At 42.5% G+C, this 21300-nt stretch overlaps 1 protein-coding gene across 1 annotated transcript in view; it reads left to right on the forward strand.

Moving 5' to 3' along the window:
• The first annotated feature begins 2873 nt into the window (after positions 1–2873).
• Positions 2874–21300, forward strand: part of enc2 (ectodermal-neural cortex 2) — a 39914-nt gene continuing 21487 nt past the window's right edge. Inside the window, 1 exon segment of the mRNA XM_027278714.1 lies at positions 2874–2988. The gene's annotated coding sequence lies outside the window, so the exon portion shown is untranslated.

A 21300-nucleotide genomic window follows, 5' to 3' on the forward strand; every position in this document is an offset into this window, starting at 1 on the left:
AATTAGAACATGGTATGGCCCTGCCTTATGGCACAACGGGCACTGAAAAGTGTCCTCTCTCAATTTAATGAGCACCGGGAAGGTGCCCTCCAGAAATGTTGTGATGTTTGTCTATAGAAGAATAAAATACAATTAAAACTCATACTTTTAAAGCAAAAATATATTGCTAACCCTACACTGGCTATTAAATTCTACAAAAGTTACTAAAACATAGTAGCAGGAATAAAAACCTATTTCATTTCAAATCTGCATGCATACATGTCTACACATAACTTTTACAAAATCAGATTAGGGTCAATTTATGCTTTTTGCATTGTTCCCTTGAAACAGCCTTACTGTTCTTTCCAAAGCAACCGGACTGCATTTCAAGAAACGTATTTTGAAACTGTAAACCACACTTGAACCAAACTTCACCAACACACATATTACCGAAACTATTCAGTTTGATATGCTGAGTTAAATTAAAATGTAAAATATTCTGCTTCGGCAGCTCATGGGGGGCGGCAGTAGCTCAGTCCATAGGGACTTGGCTTGGGAACCGGAGGGTGGCCAGTTCAAGTCCCACATGGACCAAATATGGAAGGTGGACTGGTAGCTGGAGAGGTGCCAGTTCACCTCCTGGGCACTGCCGAGGTGCCCTTGAGCAAGGCACTGCCCCCCCCAACTGCTCGCTGGGCGCCTCTCAGGGGTGCTGCCCATCACTCACCATCTCTCTCCAAAATTGCATGTCTATGCCCTTGTACGGCATGTGTGTGTATATGGGTCAAAATGCATGTAAATAAAAATAGAGTGTAAAAAGAATTTCCCCGTTCGTGGGATTAATAAAGTATATCTTCATCTTCTACGTGCCGTGCTCACCTTGCTCACTCATTACTTTTAAGAGACAACACAAAATGGGTTTGCTTCCAAACATTTACACTGTACTGAGTTTGAAGAAATGTGTTTTTACAAATAGTCCACGCTTTCTGCCTAGCAAAAGATGTCTTAAAAGTTACATTAAAGGCATATAAGACTATAGACGCAGAAATTTGACTAAAAACCTGCTCAACTTTAAGCCTTGATAGTTTAAAAACGTTAAAAGCTGTCGATGAGTGTAGTGAATCACTGTAGAGAAGGCAAGCGTACCTATGTTTTAAAGTTTAAATGAAGTCTCTCGGTGAAGGTATGCCAGAGCAGTTCATTATTGAAAATGTCTGTTTAAATATATTGTGAGCGTGGTGGCATCTTTAATGTTGTCCTCATTTGTCCTCATCCCTCCATTTCCTCGACTTGGTCAGCTAGTGTCGACATCGCTGTTTCAATCTCTTTGATTTGATTATTGATCACATTTAAGAATAAACTAACATAAAACCTGTCCCTGATGAAGGAGTGTTAAGAGCTCTGATGGTTCATGCAGTAACATAGGACTATTGATATGTCTACTTTTTAGTAGGAGGTGAGAATTATTCCCAAATAATAATGACTCAAGTAAAAATGAAAAATTACCATTTGAGGAAAAAAAAGAAGAAAAGTACCTGGTTAATCAATGAAAGTACAAGTTGTTTTTTAGGCTATGTGGAGCAGTGCAAAATAATGAAAACTGCATTTGTTCATTTTTTAATAAAGTCGGAGCAGATAGACTAATCAAACAATAAGGATAGCTTTCTCATCTGAGTTATGGTAGATTACTACTAATGTTGAAGATTCAGCTTGACTACTTTCTAAACACAATATTTTTTAAAAGGTCCAGTTTGTCAGATTTACATGTGATTAGAAAAGAGCAGTGAAGCTGCCGGAACCCTATTCTACACACAGATGTTCTTTAAGGAACCATTTCTAGAAACCCCACAGAATCATTAAAAAATTGTGTTGTGATGTAATGTACATAATTGTAATGTATTGTTTGATAATATAGAATATATACATTGCTTGCTTGCTAAGTGAAGTATTGCACATTGATGTTCATACACCAGAGGGCAGCGATGCTTCATGCTTTGTATTGAGGGACGTTCACTGCAACAGAGCTGCTCAGGCATACATTTAATCTGTGCTTCTCATATCACAGGGGGGCGTTGTCATCACCTTATTATTATTTTCTTAGTTTCATAAATACAGTGTGAAGTCAATATTATATTATTATTATTATTGTTATTGTTATTATTATTATATATGTGACAGTGTACATGCCTGACTCTATCTGCAGGTGGATAAAATCGCAGACTGTTTTAAATTTACACTCTTTCAAATACCAACGTGCTATTGTTTTGCTGCCGCCATTAATACCTACTCTGTACGTCACTTGATTGGTTTATACAGCTGGTGGAATCCCGCCTACTCCGAGCTGACACATTTCATTGGTCACGACTTTTGGTTTTTGCATAAAGTGAACCATGAGGATTGGTGTAAACAATTGTCAGTCTCGTTCGGCAAAAAACCCTTAGAAATCCCGCCTCCTCTCACTTTGATTGGCTGAGAAGCCAGCCCTGCATCAGGTCGACAGAAGGGATTGGCTGGAAAGACGTCAGTCAGAGTTGAGTCAAAAGCTATTGGTTGTTGGTGTCGGTGCTGTTTTTAGGCTTTTCTTCCAAAACCAGAAAGACAGGCAGGGACGGGTCAGACACACTTCAGGTTTGTCACAGAAATATGATGTTTTTATCAACGAAGCCGGCGCTCTGTTTCCTGTGGATTTAACGTTACGCCTACAAGTGTTACACACGTGAGTAAAACAACCATTTTCTGCTTGTGTGTCTGATGCGGACAGTCAGATTCAGATCCGTGCAGTCGCAGTGTGTAGCTATCCCAACTCTGTGTTATCAGTGACGGACCGCTCCACAGCCACCGTGTGTTTACTCTACTGACAATGAAAGAAAGTTGTTGTTGTCGTCAAACACAGTGTGCTCCACCACAGTGTGCTCCACCGCAGTGTGCTCCACCACAGGCTGCTCCACCACAGTGTGCTCCACCACAGGCTGCTCCACCACAGTGTGCTCCACCACAGGCTGCTTCAGGGTCAGTTAAAGTGGTTCACTATCGTCAACAGTGAAGTTGGTGCATAGCAGAGCTAGCTCAGCCTCGTTCTCTGTATGTAGTTAAAGCTGGACTTGTTTGTTACTTAGCAGTTGAAAAGAATGACATAGATATAGAGACACACCGCAGGACGCTTATTTGTCGACAGTGTGGTTAGTTACGTACACACAGCGCCGGTCCTGGCCACATTTGCGCCCTGGGCGACCCCCCCTCCCAGGCGAACATTTTCTCGTGCGCCCTAACGGCCGCCCGTGCGCCCCTGGATGCGCCGTGCGCCCCCATCGGTCTGTCCGACGCCCCCCTCTGCCTTGTCAACACCCCGCTCCCGGGGCGCCCGCTCCGCTAACTTAATAAGCGGTATCGAAAATTACCGAGGTTTTTTGCTTTTTCGGGCGTTCGTGCGCCCCCCACGGAGAATGCGCCCTGGGCGGCCGCCCACATTGCCCATAGCTAGGACCGGCCCTGCGGACACACACACCGCCACCGTCTGCTCCACTTCAACTTATACACTTATTAGCTTAATAGCTAACTAGTGCTAGCTCATTTCCAAAGGCAGGAGGCTGTTCACAGTTTGAACCAAGCTGTCTGCTTAACACCTGCTCACTGTCAATGGAAGGCTGGCATCTGTGTGTGCGTGTACCTGCTCACTGTCAATGGAAGGCTGGGATCTGTGTGTGCGTGTACCTGCTCACTTTTGGTAGCAAATCGTGTCTGTGTAATGTTATTCTCTGATTATGTAACAGTGCTAGTTAAAGGTCCAATGTGTAGGATTTAGTTGCATCCAGTGGTGTAATTGCTGCATTGCAATCTCCTCACATCACCCTCACCTTCTTAGTGTAAAGGAGAAACAAACATTTGTTTGGAGTCACTATTTAGTTTAGTCGGCATCCATGGAAGAAGACCTGCAATATGAATGAGAACAAACACAGTGGGGATCAGTCTGGAGAAGTTAAGGCTTATTGTAATGACTTTGATAGCTGCAATCTCGCCACTCTCGGTGTACAGGCCTCCCATCGTCAAGAACCAGTGTTCCACCAGGTGTCTGTCCTAAAGTCCAGTGCTTGATCGTGAATAATAAAAACTAGGTGGGAAGCAGCAACATGCAGCACACACAATCGTCAGTGGAATGTAACTAAGTAGATTTAGAGTTGAAATGAAAAAATGCTCAACTACCCAACTAAATAATATCCCAGTAGTCAAATATTTAGCATGTTGCATCTTTTTGAAGAATGGACTGATTGTCAGTCATGTAGCTGTTAGCACAGCACGTTTTGAATGATTTGCTCGCTGTCAGTGAGCTAAACAAACAGATCAGCAGCTACAGCAAAAGAAAGTGTGTGTCGCAGCCTGTGTGATGTGCTGTGCAGTCCCTCAGCTGTGTTTAATAAGCTGCCTCTTATTTGATTGTCAGTCGATTCAGCCTCACACTGTAAATTGTATTTCCACTTGTGGTCTGCACTAGAGCACGTGACTAAAGTGTTTTGGCACTGAAGTCATATTTTAATGAGACATCAGGTGTTGAAGTGCGCTGTATTATTGATTGGTTGAACATGTTATATCAACTGCATTTCTAAACTGACTTGCTGATACAATAACTGGAATCAAGAAATATACACATATTCAGGCAGTCCAACTTCTCCACCTACCTTCACCGTCACGTATAAATATAAATCTGGAGTAGTATCACCGAGCTTTGGGTGTCTACACATAGCTACGATAACAACCGTGTATGTCTGCACCAAGAAGACCAAACTTTACCATTGACCTCGTCCGATCAGAGCAGAATCCTCCATGACTCTGCGTGTTTATTCATCCAGAATCTCTGGCTCTGAGCCTGCCGTCGCTTCCTCAGCTGCTGTCTGTCAGCTAGCAGCAGGTCTGTCCCTCCAGTCCACCTGCTTCTGGACTTCTTTGTCCCCGTGTTGGACTGAGACCAAACACCTAAACACTGCAGTGACTCACCACGGCCTCCCAAGGTACAAGTGGTATTATAAGATGAAGCTGGTTAGCAACACAACACAATACCTATCATAAGTATTCTACCCCTTGGATGTTTTACCCTTTTATTGCATTCATAAATCAATCATGGTCAATAAAATCTGTTTTTCTCATACAAAAATGTATTGGAAAAAATTCTTTAATGTCAAAGTGAAAACAGGTGTCTATAGAGTAGGGCTGCCAGGATTAGTCAATTAGTCACTATTATGTTGACGAACAAAATCGTCAACAACTAATTTAGTAGTCGACGCTTCGTTTTTGTTTTTTACTTACTTTACACACACACACACACAAACACACACACACACACACACGCAGTAGTGGTAATCGGCGTCAGGCCTGACTGTACCGTAAATGATACCATAACACAGACCCTCCAGAAATTCACAATGTTGCGATTTGCAACTTCAGTGAATCCCCGTGAATTCAGGGCGGTGTTGCAATTTTAACCAATCACCACGATTTTTCCGCAACTTCCGCGCAGTCTGCCCGGGGGATTCAACTCGGCAGGTTAGGCACGGCCGCACGACGCGGGAGGATCCCCTCGTGGGACCTCGCCCCGGCGCCCGCTGGCCTCCACCGGGCGCATTTCCTCCACGGCGGCTCTGGGTCGGCATGGAAACACTCGGGGGCGAAGGTGGCTCACGGCTCCGTCCGCGAGGTTTACAGCACCCGTCCGCTCAGAGGCAGAGTGGGTCGTCCACTAATCAGATGATCGGCAGTTCGATCCCCGGCTCCGCGGGTCTGCATGTCGAAGTGTCAAGATACTGAACCCCAAATTGGTCCCGAAGGCTGTGCCATCGGTGTGTGAATGCGTATGAATGCCTAGCTCCTCAAACTGATGAGCACTTGGCACCTTGCATGGTAGCCAATGCCATCAGTGTATGAATGTGTGTGAATGAGATATGTAGTGTAAAGACCTTTGAGTGGTCGGAAGACTAGAAAGGCGCTATATAAGTACAGTCCATTTATCATTTACCATTCCCTCTCCGGGACAGTCAATGTACGTATGATTCGATTAGTCGACTAATCGAAAAAATAATTGGTGATTAGTCGACTATCAAAATAATCGTTTGTGGCAGCCCTACTATAAAGTAATGTTAATGAAACAAAATTTTATAAAGAAAAATAATTGTTTACATAATTATTCACCCCCTTCAAGTCAGTATTTAGTAGATGCACCTTTTGGCTGCAATCACAGCACTGAGTCTGTGTGGATAAGTCTCAATCAGTCTTTCAATCAATTTTGCTCCATACTTCTTTGCAAAACTGCTCAAGCTCTGTCAGGTTGTGCGGGTATCGGGCATGAACAGCCCTTTTCAAGTCCAGCCACAAATTCTCTATAGGATTGAGGTCTGGGCTTTGACTCGGCCACTCCAGAACATTTATCTGGTTCTTTAAAAAGAACCTGTGTAGCTTTTTCAGTATTCTTTGGATCATTGTCTTGCTGGAAAATAAATCTTTTCCCAAGCCGTAGTTCTCTTGCAGACTGAATAAGATTGTCCCCCAGGATTTCGGTGTATTTTGCAGCATTCATTCTGCCCTCTATCTTTACAAGCCTTCCAGTGCCTGCTGCTGAGAAACATCCCCACAGCATGATGCTGCCACCACCATCCTTCACAGTGGGGATGGTGTGTTTTTGGTGATGTGCAGTGTTTGGTTTCCGCCAAACATATCGTCTTGTCTGATGGCCAAAAAGCTCAATTTTGTTCTCATCAGACCAAAGAATCTTCCACATGCCTTTTGGTGAACTCTAGTCGAGATCTAATATGGCTTTCTCATTGCCACTCTCCCATAAAGCTTTGACTGGCTATATGCACAGTCTCTCCCCTCTCAGCAGCTGAAGCTTGTAACTCCTTCAGAGTAGTCATAGGGGTTTTGGTGGCTTCTCTCACTAGTCTCCTACTTGCATGGTCACTCAGTTTACGAGGGCGGCCTGATCTAGGCAGATTCACACATGCCACGTGCTATATTCCTTCCATTTCTTGATGATTGATTTAACTGAACTCCAGGGGATGTTCAATACCTTTGAATTTATTTGGTATCCATCCCCTGAATTGTACTTTTCAACTAGAAAATTCCCACAGAAATTTTGAGAGTGCCGAGTGGGCTGTTGCTGGGGTCTGTATTCAAAAAGCACACCTCAAATAGTTGTTTATTTAGACACAGGAGCAGCTAGCGTTAACATGCTAGCCACTAATTCTAGCATTAACCGCAAATGTTAGCAGTTAACATGTCTTTACTATAATGCGCAGCTAGCGTTAATGCATTAATAGCTAGCAATAGCTAGGGTTATTAATGCATTAATAACCTTTTCCCTGAGTTGCTTGGAGTGTTCTTCTGTCTTCATGGTGTAATGGTAGCCAGGAATACTGATCAACCAGTTTCTGGACCCTTCAGACACAGGTGTTTTATACCTTAATCACTTGAGACACACCCACACCACTCAGGTGATCTTCATTTCATTAATTGTGAGACTATTGGCAACAATTGGATGGACCTCTGTTGAATTAGCTGCTGTCACAAATTCTGGCCATATCTTACATATTGATCCTGAGTGAATGGATGGATGGATTACTAATTTATTCATGGAGGCATCTATCTGTTTTTTTTTCTAGGGTTAGGAGACTTAGAAATAGGCCTGTTGTCAATGAACTGCTCCATTACTCAGTTGCTCTCTCTTTCACTCACACACACACACACACACACACACACACACACACACACACACACACACACACACACACACACACACAGTGGCCCTGGGCAACAAGTCCAGCGGTGCAGCTATGCTAGCTGTGGGTAAACAAGCTCAGGCCTACTGACTAGCAGCCTCTTTACAGGGCCTCAATCTATTCAGATACTCTGTTGATATTCAACTGGTGAGCTGTGCTACTGCAAGACAGGATAAAGTCTGTGTGTTGTGCGTGTGTGTTCTTGTAGAGTTAAGTTTAACATCTGTAGTTAAGTTTTAAATATGGTGTAGAATTGACCTGAATTAACTTTATAATTTTTTTGCCTCGAGTATTGTTGTTTAATTATTAATTTTGTGTTGTTTCTGTCACACATTATGCAATAGTATTGTTGTTTAGAAATGCAAAAAAAATAAAATCCGATTACTCAATTAATTGCTGAAATATTCGGTAGATACTCAACTTCAAAAAGAATCGATAGCTGCAAGCTCTATTATTCTGCTGTACACTATTCAACAGAAAATCACTGGCAGTGCTAGGATCAAGTGTTGGTGCATTGAGAGAGAAAAGAGAGAGGGTTGAATACACGGTTAACAACAAGCTTACAGCGTGTAGGGTGAAGCACAACACTCAACAGTGACTGTGGTGGCAAAATTAAGGAACCAAGAGATGATCTGGAGAATGGGCAGCCCAGCTGGATCGTTTCTTCTTGTAGAACAGTCCACCAAGAAAGAAATGACAGATATGTGGAAACACTCAACACAAAACAGGGTTAAGGGTTTTACTTCATGAGCTTTTACCAGGCAAGTGGAAATTGCTGATCTCGCAGGTTGTTTTTTTTTATGGGAGAAAATGCAGGCCACTCCATTTGAGGTTCCCCAGCCTCCAGCAGCCGTTCCTAAAGATGCAACCTCGATGAGCTGGGGATTGTCATCCATGAAGATGAAATCAGGCCTGTGTTGCTTATGCAGAGGCACAATGGCTGGATTAATGATGTTATTCAGCTAGCATCTGCTTGTCACAGTACCATTTACATGGTGCCCAGACTGTAAGACCACCGCCTCCAAAGGCTAGTCTGGTGACCACAGTGGCTGATGCATATGATTCTTGTTGATGTCTCCAACAGGATTGGTGGCCATAATTTCCACTCATTGTGAATTGAGTATCATCAGAGAACAGCACTGAGGCCCGCTGGTTCCTCATTCAGTGCAAATGCTCACTTGCAGGACAATGACACCTGTGCCTGTTGGTATGGTCAGGTCACCCTTGCAGGTCGTCAAGCATGCAGACCCTGCTGAAGTAAGCGGTTTCGAATGGTCTGGCGTGACACTCGGTTGCCTCTCACCTCCATTGCCACGAGTTCACGATTCGGTTCCACAGGGCACTGTTTGCAATGAAGCGGTTATCAGCATGGGATGTGTCCAAAGGACGTCCACTTCTATGCCTTTTGTGTGACTCTTCCAGTCTCTGTTGCAACCTGTTTGCATGAGTTTAGAGAAGGTCAAGTTAAGTTCACCTGTAGAAGTTACAGTGTGTTTCAGGTGCACTGTACTCTATAGCAACATTCCATCATTAGCCTTCCTATAAAATTTGTTTAGGTGGGTGCAACTTGTCAGATCAGTAATCAACAAAACATGATTGTTTAAAGGTGCAGTGTGTAAGATTGGGGGTACAAGACATTTAAGAACGTCAGCTTGGGCTCTCTGGGAAACTGATGGGTTCTGACTGATGTCTGAAGCCCTCATGTTTATTCTGTTTTCTGTGTGAACATTTCCTCATGTCATGACAACCGGAGCATGATTCCTTCCCTTGACTGAGAGTGTGTTAGTGTTGAGTAAATGATCCCAGAGCTGACACACCAAGACTTGTAAACACACACATTGATACACTAACCTTTGGCCAGTGTGTTTAATGACACTATGTGCTCACACTTGCTTGTACATAAAACCACTTCTAGGGCATAAGCAATCTGCCAGTGTTTTTTTTTTTTTTAAATAAATTTTTAACAAACTAAGCTTGTGTACAAAAAGAAAAGGGAGCAAGAGCAAAAAAACATCAAAACTTAACATGTGTGCATGGAAAAATCTCTTTTTCAGCAGATATCTCAGTCACTGAAAGACATCTATTTTTTTCATCAGTGTGGGGCGAGGAAAAGATGTAGAGATTATAACAACAGTTTGTTGAAGCTATTTTCTCACTCAGCCACGGCTGTTTATGTAAACAGAAAATCTAAAACGGGTGAATAACAACTTTGTGCTGCTAACAGAAATGTGATCCACGCTTTCATAATCCTAATAGATGATGATGTTCTCTGTGGATGTTCATGCTTTCACTGTGAGCAGCACTTCATTGCGATGTGTCGACAACTGTTATGTTGACGTTGAATACATCAGCCTGAACAGTGTCTCATATGTAACATATCTGGGTAAAATTTATGGAAACAGTATTCATACATGCTTTGTATTGTTGGTTTACAGAACAAAATCTTGAATTGCAATTCACCATTTGGGTTAGGGTTAGGGTTAGCTTTTGTTGCCTTTACATAGGAGAAGGTGAAGTGTGACAGGACAGCAGGGAGCGGGAGAGGTGGTTTCAGTAGTGATGGGGCGCGTCTTGGCAGCGTAGCGAGCCGGCCGTATTCACGCGAGAATCCTGGACGTACACGAGACCCCACAATAAACTGTGTATAAAGAAAACAACAACAAGAAACAGCTGACTTTGCTTCTCCGACGTGGAGGAGATTATAAAAAGCATCTGTTGTGTCATAAAGGATTGTGTGTTGTTCCACTTCAATAATTAGTCTCTCAGTTCATGTTGAGACCCTTTGATCGATCTTTGATCACCTGGTGCCACCGGTCATGACGTAACGTTGATGTGAAGTTGTGATAAGCTACTTGAACTGCGTATTGTGTTTTATTTTGAAAGGGGGCGGAAGTTTATTATGTTGATTCTGTGTTGGATTTCCTGTCTGGTGCTATCTGCTCTGTTGAAATTTACGAGGTTTAGCAGCAGCTCGCGTCAAAAATAGAAAAGCTACGGAATGATAGAGCACGGAGAGACGCTTCTGGGACGCGCCCTGTGTGAGTGCTCTCATTGACTAGACTGGCAGCGATCTGCTCCGGTGACCGCAGCGCAGCCACTCCGGAGTGAGCCAGTGGGCCTTGTCTCTCCTCACTCGATACAAAAAGTACGCATGCGCGCAGGGGATTTTTCTGGGTGGGCGGGGCAGTGTGCTGCATGCTGTGAGCAGCACCAGGAGTGACACAGGCAAAACTCCGGAGAATTAAATGCTGACGGCTTAAAACATTTACGTGACAAGTACTCGATGGTCGCGATATAGTCATTTCATACATCTCACGTAGAACAAGCCGCGATATATCGAGTATATTCGATATATCGCCCACCCCTAGGCTCATTCACGACTGACACATCACTAGGTCTCAGCCTTGGTGTGCTATGACAGGTAAGCTACTAGGGAAGAATTATCCTATCTTTATTCAAGAGCGCACATTTTCAGTTTGAGATTATCCTATCTTTATTCAAGAGCGCACATTTTCAGTTTGAGAGTGTGATTTCTCCTTCTCATGCTTTCTCCTTCAAGATTTTGTGCTCGCACTCAGATTTCTGCTGCTTTCTTTCAAAATGTGAGCTTGGACTCAAAACATGACATGCTTGTGCTCACATTTCTTCTGCTTGGACACAAACATTTCGCACGCACTCAAATATGTCCTGTGCGCGCTCAGATCTAATGTGCTCGCACTCAAAACGTCCTGCGCGCTCTCAAATTTTTTCTGCTCTCGCTCAAAACAGCACGTCACGTCAAGATAGGATAATTCTTCCATAAGCTACCTGTTCTCCCACAATTCACTATATTCATTTATTGTAGGAAATGATGACATTTACAGATGATTTAATCATTACTGTGGCCATAATGTACTCAGATGTGTTTTTGACATGATAAATGTCAGATAATGTAAAGTCACTGAATACAAAGAGCAGAGCCTACACTCATTATGTTGTTGATGCTTAACCAGCAGCAGCAGCAGTAGTAATACTGACATGGCAATGCCTCCAGCTGATCACAGTATTCATTGTCACCGTACTAGAGTGAAATAGAGGTTTGTGATTGGGTGATTGTGACCCCGCAGGGCTGCCACTCTACCACACATACCTCTATGCTCTGCTTGTTCAGCCTTACGCAGCTCGTCTGAGTCTGGCTGCTTTGCACGGTTTATAATCACAAGTAGTGTTTCTGTGAGGATCCCAGAGGAAGTGCTACAGGGCTGCACCCACAGTGTAAACAACAAAGTCATCTGACTTCCACAAACAATGAGAAGTTTTCACCTCAGTTTGGTGCATCATGTTGTAGTTGAGAGTCGTAAACAGCTGAAGTTTGCATTGTGTTAACTCTGTGTGGTCTGCCCTGTGGCTTTGCTCAACCCCCACCTCTCTATCAACTATACATTTTTGTGTTACACTTCCCTGGATGTATTTTGGTCTCCCAAGTCTTCACTCTGCATAGAAATGTATGAGTTATACGGTTGCAAAATTCTGTGAATTTTGAAAGTTGGAAACTTTCCATGGGAATTAACGGGAATAAAACAGGAATTTACAAAATTGGAGGTGGGCTCGTAACAGTGAACTTAAATATAATTGGGGAGAATATATTTTAACATAATCTAGACTAAAACAACCAGATGCAGGTACACTTGAACATCTATTATTCCTCAATCACATGCACATAGCACACTGCTTACTGCAGGGCTATTGAGGCCACGCCCCCTACCTGCACAGGTGATTTCTGTACCTGGACCACACTTTAGAGCCCAGAGCACACAGAGACTATAGAGCTGGTGGACTACATAATATTGTTCAATAAAATAATTCAAACTTGATAAAGCTCTACCTACAAATAAATCTGTTGAAATGTTTTATTTAGCATGTCTGCTTATGGCAAAATGGAATGTTTAGATTTATGTTTGGATATGAGACACTCATTCACATAAATTCCACTCCATAATAATAATAATTCTTGTGGAGTTTCTGATTTTGAATATTTCCCGAGCTTAACTTCCCATGGAACACACACACACACACTTGCTGTCATTCTTACTTGGAAAAGAACAGTAATGTCTGCACAAAGCTCTGATCAGCTGCATCGATTCTGTAATGAGCTTTCACACTGTGGTATTGTGGGAAACTTATCAAACCGCTATAAAACTATATAATGTGAACGTTATTCTTTTTTTATCTTTAAAGGAGTTGATGTGTAGAAGTGTTGCAGCCTGTTTTTGAAGACAAGGTCATGTATAGAATCAGAATCAGTTTTATTGTGCACATGCACGCAAGGATTTTGACTTAGACTTGACCTTTGTGTACACAACTATGTGGAAAAATATGTGTATAAATTAGGGATGTCAACAGTTCCTAGGTTAATTTGCATACACACACTGTCGCAGCATGACATCGGGTTATGTTTCTCAACTTTTTTTTTAACACAGTGGTCTGCTTTGGGTTTGATTACACCCCGAGTCTTTGCTGCATATCGTCCCCTCCCTGTCTCTCTCACCTCTCTGGCTGTTACTGTCTAATAAAGCATAGAATCCAAGGTAACACTGTTACACAGTCCACTCAGAGAAGTTGGAACCTGATCTGGGATGTACTCACCAAGCTGAGTTTTTGTTGGAAGCACAGCACAGTACAGCACATCTACAAAAGTCTGTTTTTTCTTTCGAGAAGCAGCAGTTGGTCTACTTTGTTAGCCAGAGAGCAGACATAGGGCAAATATATAGATGGGAGCACAGTTTGAAGTCACAGTTTAACAAGCTTCCCCTGTCAGCGTGTCATGGTCCCACAGAGAGCTACTGGTTCAGTCAAAAATGATGAAAAAGTTTGTCGAGTGAATTATAAGATGTTCTCCTGAATGTAGTAATAGTAGAAACTTTCTGGAAACTTTCCATGAGAAGTTATGCTTGGGAATTTTTCACAAAACCTCCATGGGAATTATAGACATTCATGGGAATTTCTGTGAATTAACTGTAATATTATGTAGTCCACCAGCTTAAATGTGTGTCTTCAATAGTCTCTGTGTGCTCTGGGCTCTAAAGTGTGGTCCAGGTACAGAAATCACCTGTGCAGGTAGGGGGTGTGGCCTCAGTAGCCCTGCAGTAAGCAGTGTGCTATGTGCATGTGATTGAGGAATAAAAGATGTTCAAGTGTAACTGCATGACATCTGGTTGTTTTAGTCTAGATTATAATATATTCTCCTCAGTTACATTTAAGTTCACTATTAAGGGCCAGTCTTCATTTTAGTAAATTCACAGTTTATTCACGTTTATTCCTATAAATTCATGTGAAGCCACAGGCAGTCAGCCAGATCTGTGAAAGATTTGATTGATTTAATATTTTATTTAGAATAAAGGCAATGAAAAAAAATAAATGAAGAAAGAAAAAGAAAAAAATATACAAGAAAAAAGAAAAAGTTAACAGGTCAAAACTGTACATGCCAATTCAATTGTTAAGTTCTCTTAACCAGTGCAAATGGACATACCTTAAAGCAGTGGTCCCCAACCCCCGGGCCGCGGACCGGTACCGGTCCGTGGATCAATCAGTACCGGGCCGCACAAGAATTAATTAGTTATTTCTGTTTTATTTAATGCGGTCATTTCGAAATAAAAAAAGTTTCAAAATAAAAGACCGCTCGACTTAGACTGGGACTATAATAAAGGGGGACTTACTACTTCATCCACAGTTGGTAGGAGAAGAAAAAAAATATTACTTAATACTTAATATTTTCTTCTTCTCCTACCAACTGTAGATAGTGTAGTAAGTCCCCCTCTATTATAGTCCCAGTCTAAGTCGAGCGGTCCGCATTAAAATTGTCAAGCGTTGACCGGTCCGCAGTTAGGAAAAGGTTGGGGACCACTGCCTTAAAGTACAAAAGGGAGTAGGAAGAAGCATACACTTATATATTCCTATCCCTTCTCCTCTACTTAATATAGTAGATTTATTACTGATATATTATAATTTACAGCTGAATAATATTTGTACTGTTTAAGTTCCATGTCCAAATGATTCCACAGTTTAACCTCACATATTGAAATGAAAACAAAGATTCCTTAATTTAAGCTCACCCTGTAAATTGTAACCATCTTTTTGTACCCATTTTTTTGTAAACTGGAAGTAAATTGTAAATAAGAATAAGAATGTAATTAGAACCAAAAAACTCTACAGCTGAACGTATTTACTACAGTGGGATTACAATGGAATAAACTGGAGGCGTTAACATGCAGAGAACCACATTTCAAGTGTAAATTACAGTAAATAAATTAGGCTGTGTTGGAAGAGATTGGCCTCAGTCTTCTCAGGTTGTTGGTGAAGACCAAACCCTTGAAGAAGACACAAGCTGTGTGCTTCTTCTCACTTGTTGTGTCCAATAATGTTTTGCTGAAGTCACAATGTTAGAACTGGTATCTGTGGTTATGCAGGTAATACATCTTTTTTTTTTTTTTTTTTTTTTTTTGCTTTATACAATATTTGACGATAACGATACACTCAACTCACGACTCGATTCAAGTCACGTTTTTTTTGTTTACGATACAGTTTTTTTTCTTTAGAAACAATCTCACAGTAAACTGCTGTTAACTGGTGTAATGTGCAATTTTCGCTCACGAGGTGGCGTGACGTTACTTTGCTTCTCACTCTGGTGGCGGCTAATATGCTGCTGCATGTTGCTCATGTTGCAGTCTCTTGCAATATTTACATGCTGTTTTGGTTTTGTCTGTCCATTTCTCACGGTTGTATTTGTGTATATAGGGAATCCAAAATGCCGCCACACAGGTGATTTCAAACTGCTCGGTGCATCCTCTATTTCAAAGCTATTTTGTACCGTCACCATGTCTTCCCTCGCTCTGTGCTCCGTACCTACATAGTGACGTGAGTCACGTGACTTGACGCCTGACGTTGAACAAATGAATCACCAACCAGTGACTTTTTTTAAGATAACGTAACCTATTTCTAATAAAAAAAAGATAAAAAAGAACATATCCTACTTCTCTCGCATTCGCCAAGAATCGCGATTCATTTTTTCTGCCAACCGATGCGAGTCGTCACGCATTTGTACCGATTTTTAATCGATGCATCATTACATCCCTAATTGTTTGTGCTGTGTTATATTCTACAAGATCCACCAACTTCAAAAAATAAGACTTTAAAAATAATATGTTTGTGTGTTTGTGAAAAGCTACATTATTTACAATCCTTATGGCTCTTTTATGTAGTACACATAAAGGCTGTAGGTTGCTCTCTTATGTATTACCCCATACTAGGGCTGCACGATATGGCCAATAACCAATATCTCGATATTTTTAAGGCTATATCGCGATACACGATATATATCTCGATATTTTTATTTCTCCTGTAAATCACTATGAATGTTAAATTCAACCCTTTGATGCAAAAAATAACATCAGTATGATGATTCAAGTAGACCCTTCTATTATAGATTAGTAACGGCTGCGCCACGTTTTAGCTGCGTCCTCTGCCCTGCGTCAACTCACACCGGGCGCGCCTTGGCAGTGTACCGAGCCGGCCGTATTCACGCGAGAATCCTGGACGTACGCGAGACCCCACAATAAACTGTGTATAAAGAAAACAACAACAAGAAACAGCTGACTTTGCTTCTCCGACGTGGAGGAGATTATAAAAAGCATCTGTTGTGTCATAAATGATTGTGTGTTGTTCCACTTCAATAATTACAGTAGTCTCTTATCGTTCATGTTGAGACCCTTTGATCGATCTTTGATCACCTGGTGATGTGAAGTTGTGATAAGCTACATGAACTGCGTATTGTGTTTTATTTTGAAAGGGGGCGGAAGTTTATTATGTTGATTCTGTGTTGGATTTCCTGTCTGGTGCGATCTGCTCTGTTGAAATTTACGAGGTTTAGCAGCAGCTCGCGTCAAAAATAGAAAAGCTACGGAATGATAGAGCACGGAGAGACGCTTCTGGGACGCGCCCTGTGTGAGTGCTCTCATTGACTAGACTGGCAGCGATCTGCTCCGGTGACCGCAGCGCAGCCACTCCGGAGTGAGCCAGTGGGCCTTGTCTCTCCTCACTCGATACAAAAAGTACGCATGCGCGCAGGGGATTTTTCTGGGTGGGCAGGGAGGTGTGCTGCGTGCTGTGAGCAGCACCAGGAGTGACACAGGCAAAACTCCGGAGAATTAAATGCTGACGGCTTAAAACATTTACGTGACAAGTACTCGATGGTCACGATATAGTCATTTCATACATCTCACGTAGAACAAGCCGCGATATATCGAGTATATTCGATATATCGCCCACCCCTACCCCATACCTATTGTTTCTATATTTTGTGTTGAGAGAGCGCAAAACAAATTCTGACTACTTCTCAATCAAATCAAGTCAACCATTTGAGAGAGCACAGGCATTTGATTTTCCTTTGATCCCAGTTCTTTTTTCCCAGTTGCTTTGGCTTATGAGCACATGAGGTCACTTTGCATGACTCTTTAGGACAGCATGTTGGTGACTCAATTCACAACTCCTCATCAGACTCATCATCTCCATGCCTGTGTGCTCTCAGTGGCTGACCTGCAGACTCAAATTCAAGTCATTTGTTTTGTGCTTTGTTGCATCTTTTGTGGTCAATATATTTCTACAAACACACACACACACTAAAGCACAGACATGCACACTGCTGAGCATTGTCTCACATATCAACAACATGGGGTGTGTGTGTGCATGCGCTCATGTTTCTCATCTTTTGTTGTTCATTCAACACATTCCAACCACATTGAGGTTCTTGTCAAGCCTGCATTGTGATCTGTGAAACACACAGACAATAAACACCAAACACCCCGTGACTGGTGGCTCTGCTCTAAAAGTGCATGTCAGCAAACACACACACACACACACACACACACACACACAAAGCAGTGTTGAGGCTGCTGAAGCAGCACATCTTCTATCTGTGCTGTGTTGTTTTAAGTCTGCATTTATTCATCTGCCTGCGAAGACGCCTGACAGCATGTCACTGTGTCTCCTGTAGTTTCTTTCACTGTGGATGTGGGATAATGCTGCTTGACTGTAGCTGGTGCGCTCAGCTTAATATTTAGTTTTTATTTTTCATTTTGAAATGCTAGCTTTCATACAAACTGTTCACCCAGGTGAACAAAGCCTGTAACCTCTCCATCAAATCATGGGATGTGCATATAGCTAATTTACTATGATGAGATCAGAACAGCTGAAGAGTGAAAGTACTGTGGTGAAACATATAAATTAGGGATGCACCGAAAATTCGGCCACCGAAAATTTTCGGCCGAAAATGGCCCAAAAGTGCATTTCGGCTTTCGGTGAAGTGGCAGAATAGTGGCGTGACGCAGTTGATGCAATGAAACAACGTGCGCGGTGATCTGGCCACGGTTGCTGATTCTTTTCTCATTCACACACTATGAACCCACGATGCAGGATATAGGAAAAACACAGGCAAGAAAATACATCATACACTGCTCTTTAACAGGGCTATATACTACTTCTCTCTACACTATGGCATCTCACACATGCGAGGTGCGTTCAATGACCGTCGGAATGACTATGATGCGTTCATGAATGTGGGAACAATGGAAGTTCACCGGAAATATAATAAAACTAAATAGTATTCCTTTCAAGAACACATTAACAGTGATTAAAACAACATGGGCTTTTTAACAGTATAAATGAAATAATAATTATACTAACTGGAAATTCTACTGGAATATTTGAAGGATATTAAATAAATATTCACTTTCTTTGAAAAAACATGTCTACAAATTTATTCTAGGCTATTTATGCAATAGTAAAATTTGAAAAATTTAACAACCGCATTTCATATTCGGTTTCGGTATTCGGCCAACCATTTCATTGCTGTAATAGGGGTGGAGATTTCAAAGCAGTACTGGGACGTCCAAGACTTGAACTGAACAGCGTTGCATTGATGGATTCTCATAGTATCCTGCCAGGTTGGGCTGAGGTGCTTATGGTTTCTGTCATTGATTAGGATGTGTCTTATGGCAGGGAATAGTTCCAACAACCTCACCATTTTTTGCTTGGTACTGTGATGTGTAGAGACATCCTGCAGGGACGATAGCCCAGCACCTTTCTTTAGGCTTTTGTTCATTGTGCCAAGATTACATGACAATAACAACATTTAACACTGTAACATTTAACAGCAGTTAAAGGAACTTTGTGGAACTTTTCTGTCATAAACTAACAGATGTGAAATAATCATCTGTCATTCCCACTTGGTGCCTCGTACACCTGTTCTTGAACAAACTGTGAGAAGTATGCAACGCTTTACATCACCAACTATTTGACTGATTTCGGGGAAACTGGATCATATTTTATGGAGAAAATGTTTTCTGGTTTCCCCTCTGATGTCCTCCGGCTGCTCCACCTCAACTCTCTGTGATTTATAGAGTTTATGATGGACAGTGGTGAAGACCAAATCCTTGAAGAAGACACAAGCTGTGTGCTTCTTCTCACTTGTTGTGTCCAATAATGTTTTGCTGCCGTCACAGTGCTAGAACTGGTATCTGTGGTTATGCAGGTCATACATCTTTTTTTCTTTTTTACCTTATCTGGTTATATCTGGTTCCCAATCTGCTGGTGCTGACTGAGTGTATCAGCTGTGTGGTTCTCCAGTGCATATCTTGTTACACTTATGTCAGTGGTGAGGTAATGTATTATTAATCTTATGAGGTCATATTTGATCTTGAGACCCTGTGTCTGTAGTGGTTGAGATATTGATATAAGAGTTTATTTCATTTTTAGATCTTGAAAATGTATGATACTGTATGTGAATTCTTGGGTCCTCCCCATATTGCTCCTGGTGGCTGTTCCTTCAGTGTGTAAGGGTGAACTCAGGGTTTTTATGAGGGCCTCGGATAGGAAGCCCTGCATTGCTCCTGATGAGTATTTGGCACCTGCGGCAGCATTTGGTCAGTGTTTTAAATGTGTGTGTGTGTGTGTGCAGTAGACCAGAAAAGTGTTAGCCTTTACAGTCATGTGAGTTTTTAATGCTGAGGGGTCGAAGGTCACGGCCATTTAGTGTTGCGGTATGATTGAACAGTCAAAGAAATGACCTCCTAACCACTTTTCGAAGATGTGAAGGAGAGGTCATAAGGAGTTAAGAGAAGATAACTGCAGTGTTCTGTTCATAACCTTTATGGACAGAATTTCTAGGCGCAGCCAGGGCGTTGAGGGGCTGCGATTCGGTAGCCTCAGGATTGGGTCGCTGCTTTTTGCGGACGATCTAGTCCTGTTGGCTTCATCGGAGCGTGACCTCCAGCTCTCTCTGGAGCGGTTTGCAGCCGAGTGTGAAGCGGCTGGGATGAGAATCAGCACCTCCAAATCCGAGGCCATGGTTCTCAGCCGGAAAAGGGTGGAGTGCACTCTCCGGGTCGGGGATGAGATCCTGCCTCAAGTGGAGGAGTTCAAGTATCTCGGGGTCTTGTTCACGAGTGAGGGAAGGATGGAACGGGAGATCGACCGGCGGATCGGTGCGGCTTCTGCAATGATGCGGACTCTGCACCGGTCCGTCGTGGTGAAGAAGGAGCTGAGCCGAAAGGCGAAGCTCTCGATTTACCAGTCGATCTACGTTCCTACCCTCACCTATGGTCACGAGCTTTGGGTAGTGACCGAGAATGAATCGCGATACAAGCGGCCGAAATGAGTTCCTTCGCAGGGTGGCTGGGCTCTCCCTTAGAGATAGGGTGAGAAGCCCGGCCATCCGCGAGGAGCTCAGAGTAGAACCGCTGCTCCGCGCATCGAGAGGAACCAGCGGGGTGGTCGGGCATACCCCCCCCCCCCACCACCACCACCACCACCACCACCACCACCAAAGAATTCAACATAAATTGAACATCAGTGGTACATTTTTCTTTGTTTTTATTACATTGCCTGCTAAAAATACACAGACCATAAGAAAAATACTTTACCCACCTTCTCTGGATGTTTTGGTTGGTGCTGGTGTCGTTTTAGCTTGCAGGGCTTCAAACTTTCGTTCGCCAGTTTGTCACGGCAAAAATACATTCAGCTCGAACTTTATCCATTGCTTCTACGAACCAAAACTCTATAAAACTTTCTTGGTATCCTCTCTTTCTTTTTGACACACATTCCTCCGCAGTCTCTCCAACCTGCGGCGTAGCCATCTTTCCCCTTAGCTCAGTAAGTTGCTAGGCAACGGCGACTGCACGAGAGGCAGTGACGTGATATGCGAAAAATAATTTTAGTCACTTTAGTTAGGCTACTTTAAACAGAATAAATGTTTAATGTTGTACTTCAATGTTGTTGCTTTTTCACATATTAATGAAATGCTTTGTCATTTATTTATTATGGTTATTAAATTATGGTTATTAAAAATTAAACCCCTCAAAATCAGGAGGGCTTCGCGACCCCCCCGTGGACCCATAGGTTGGGAACCACTGCACTAGACTACGTCATCCGTGGACCCATAGGTTGGGAACCACTGCACTAGACTACGTCATGATGCAACAGTGAATGTTATTGACGTGATCTGTGGTAAAACTACAAAGTCCAGATGATG

Source organism: Larimichthys crocea, chromosome V (assembly GCF_000972845.2).
Source record: "Larimichthys crocea isolate SSNF chromosome V, L_crocea_2.0, whole genome shotgun sequence".
NCBI lineage: Eukaryota > Metazoa > Chordata > Actinopteri > Sciaenidae > Larimichthys > Larimichthys crocea.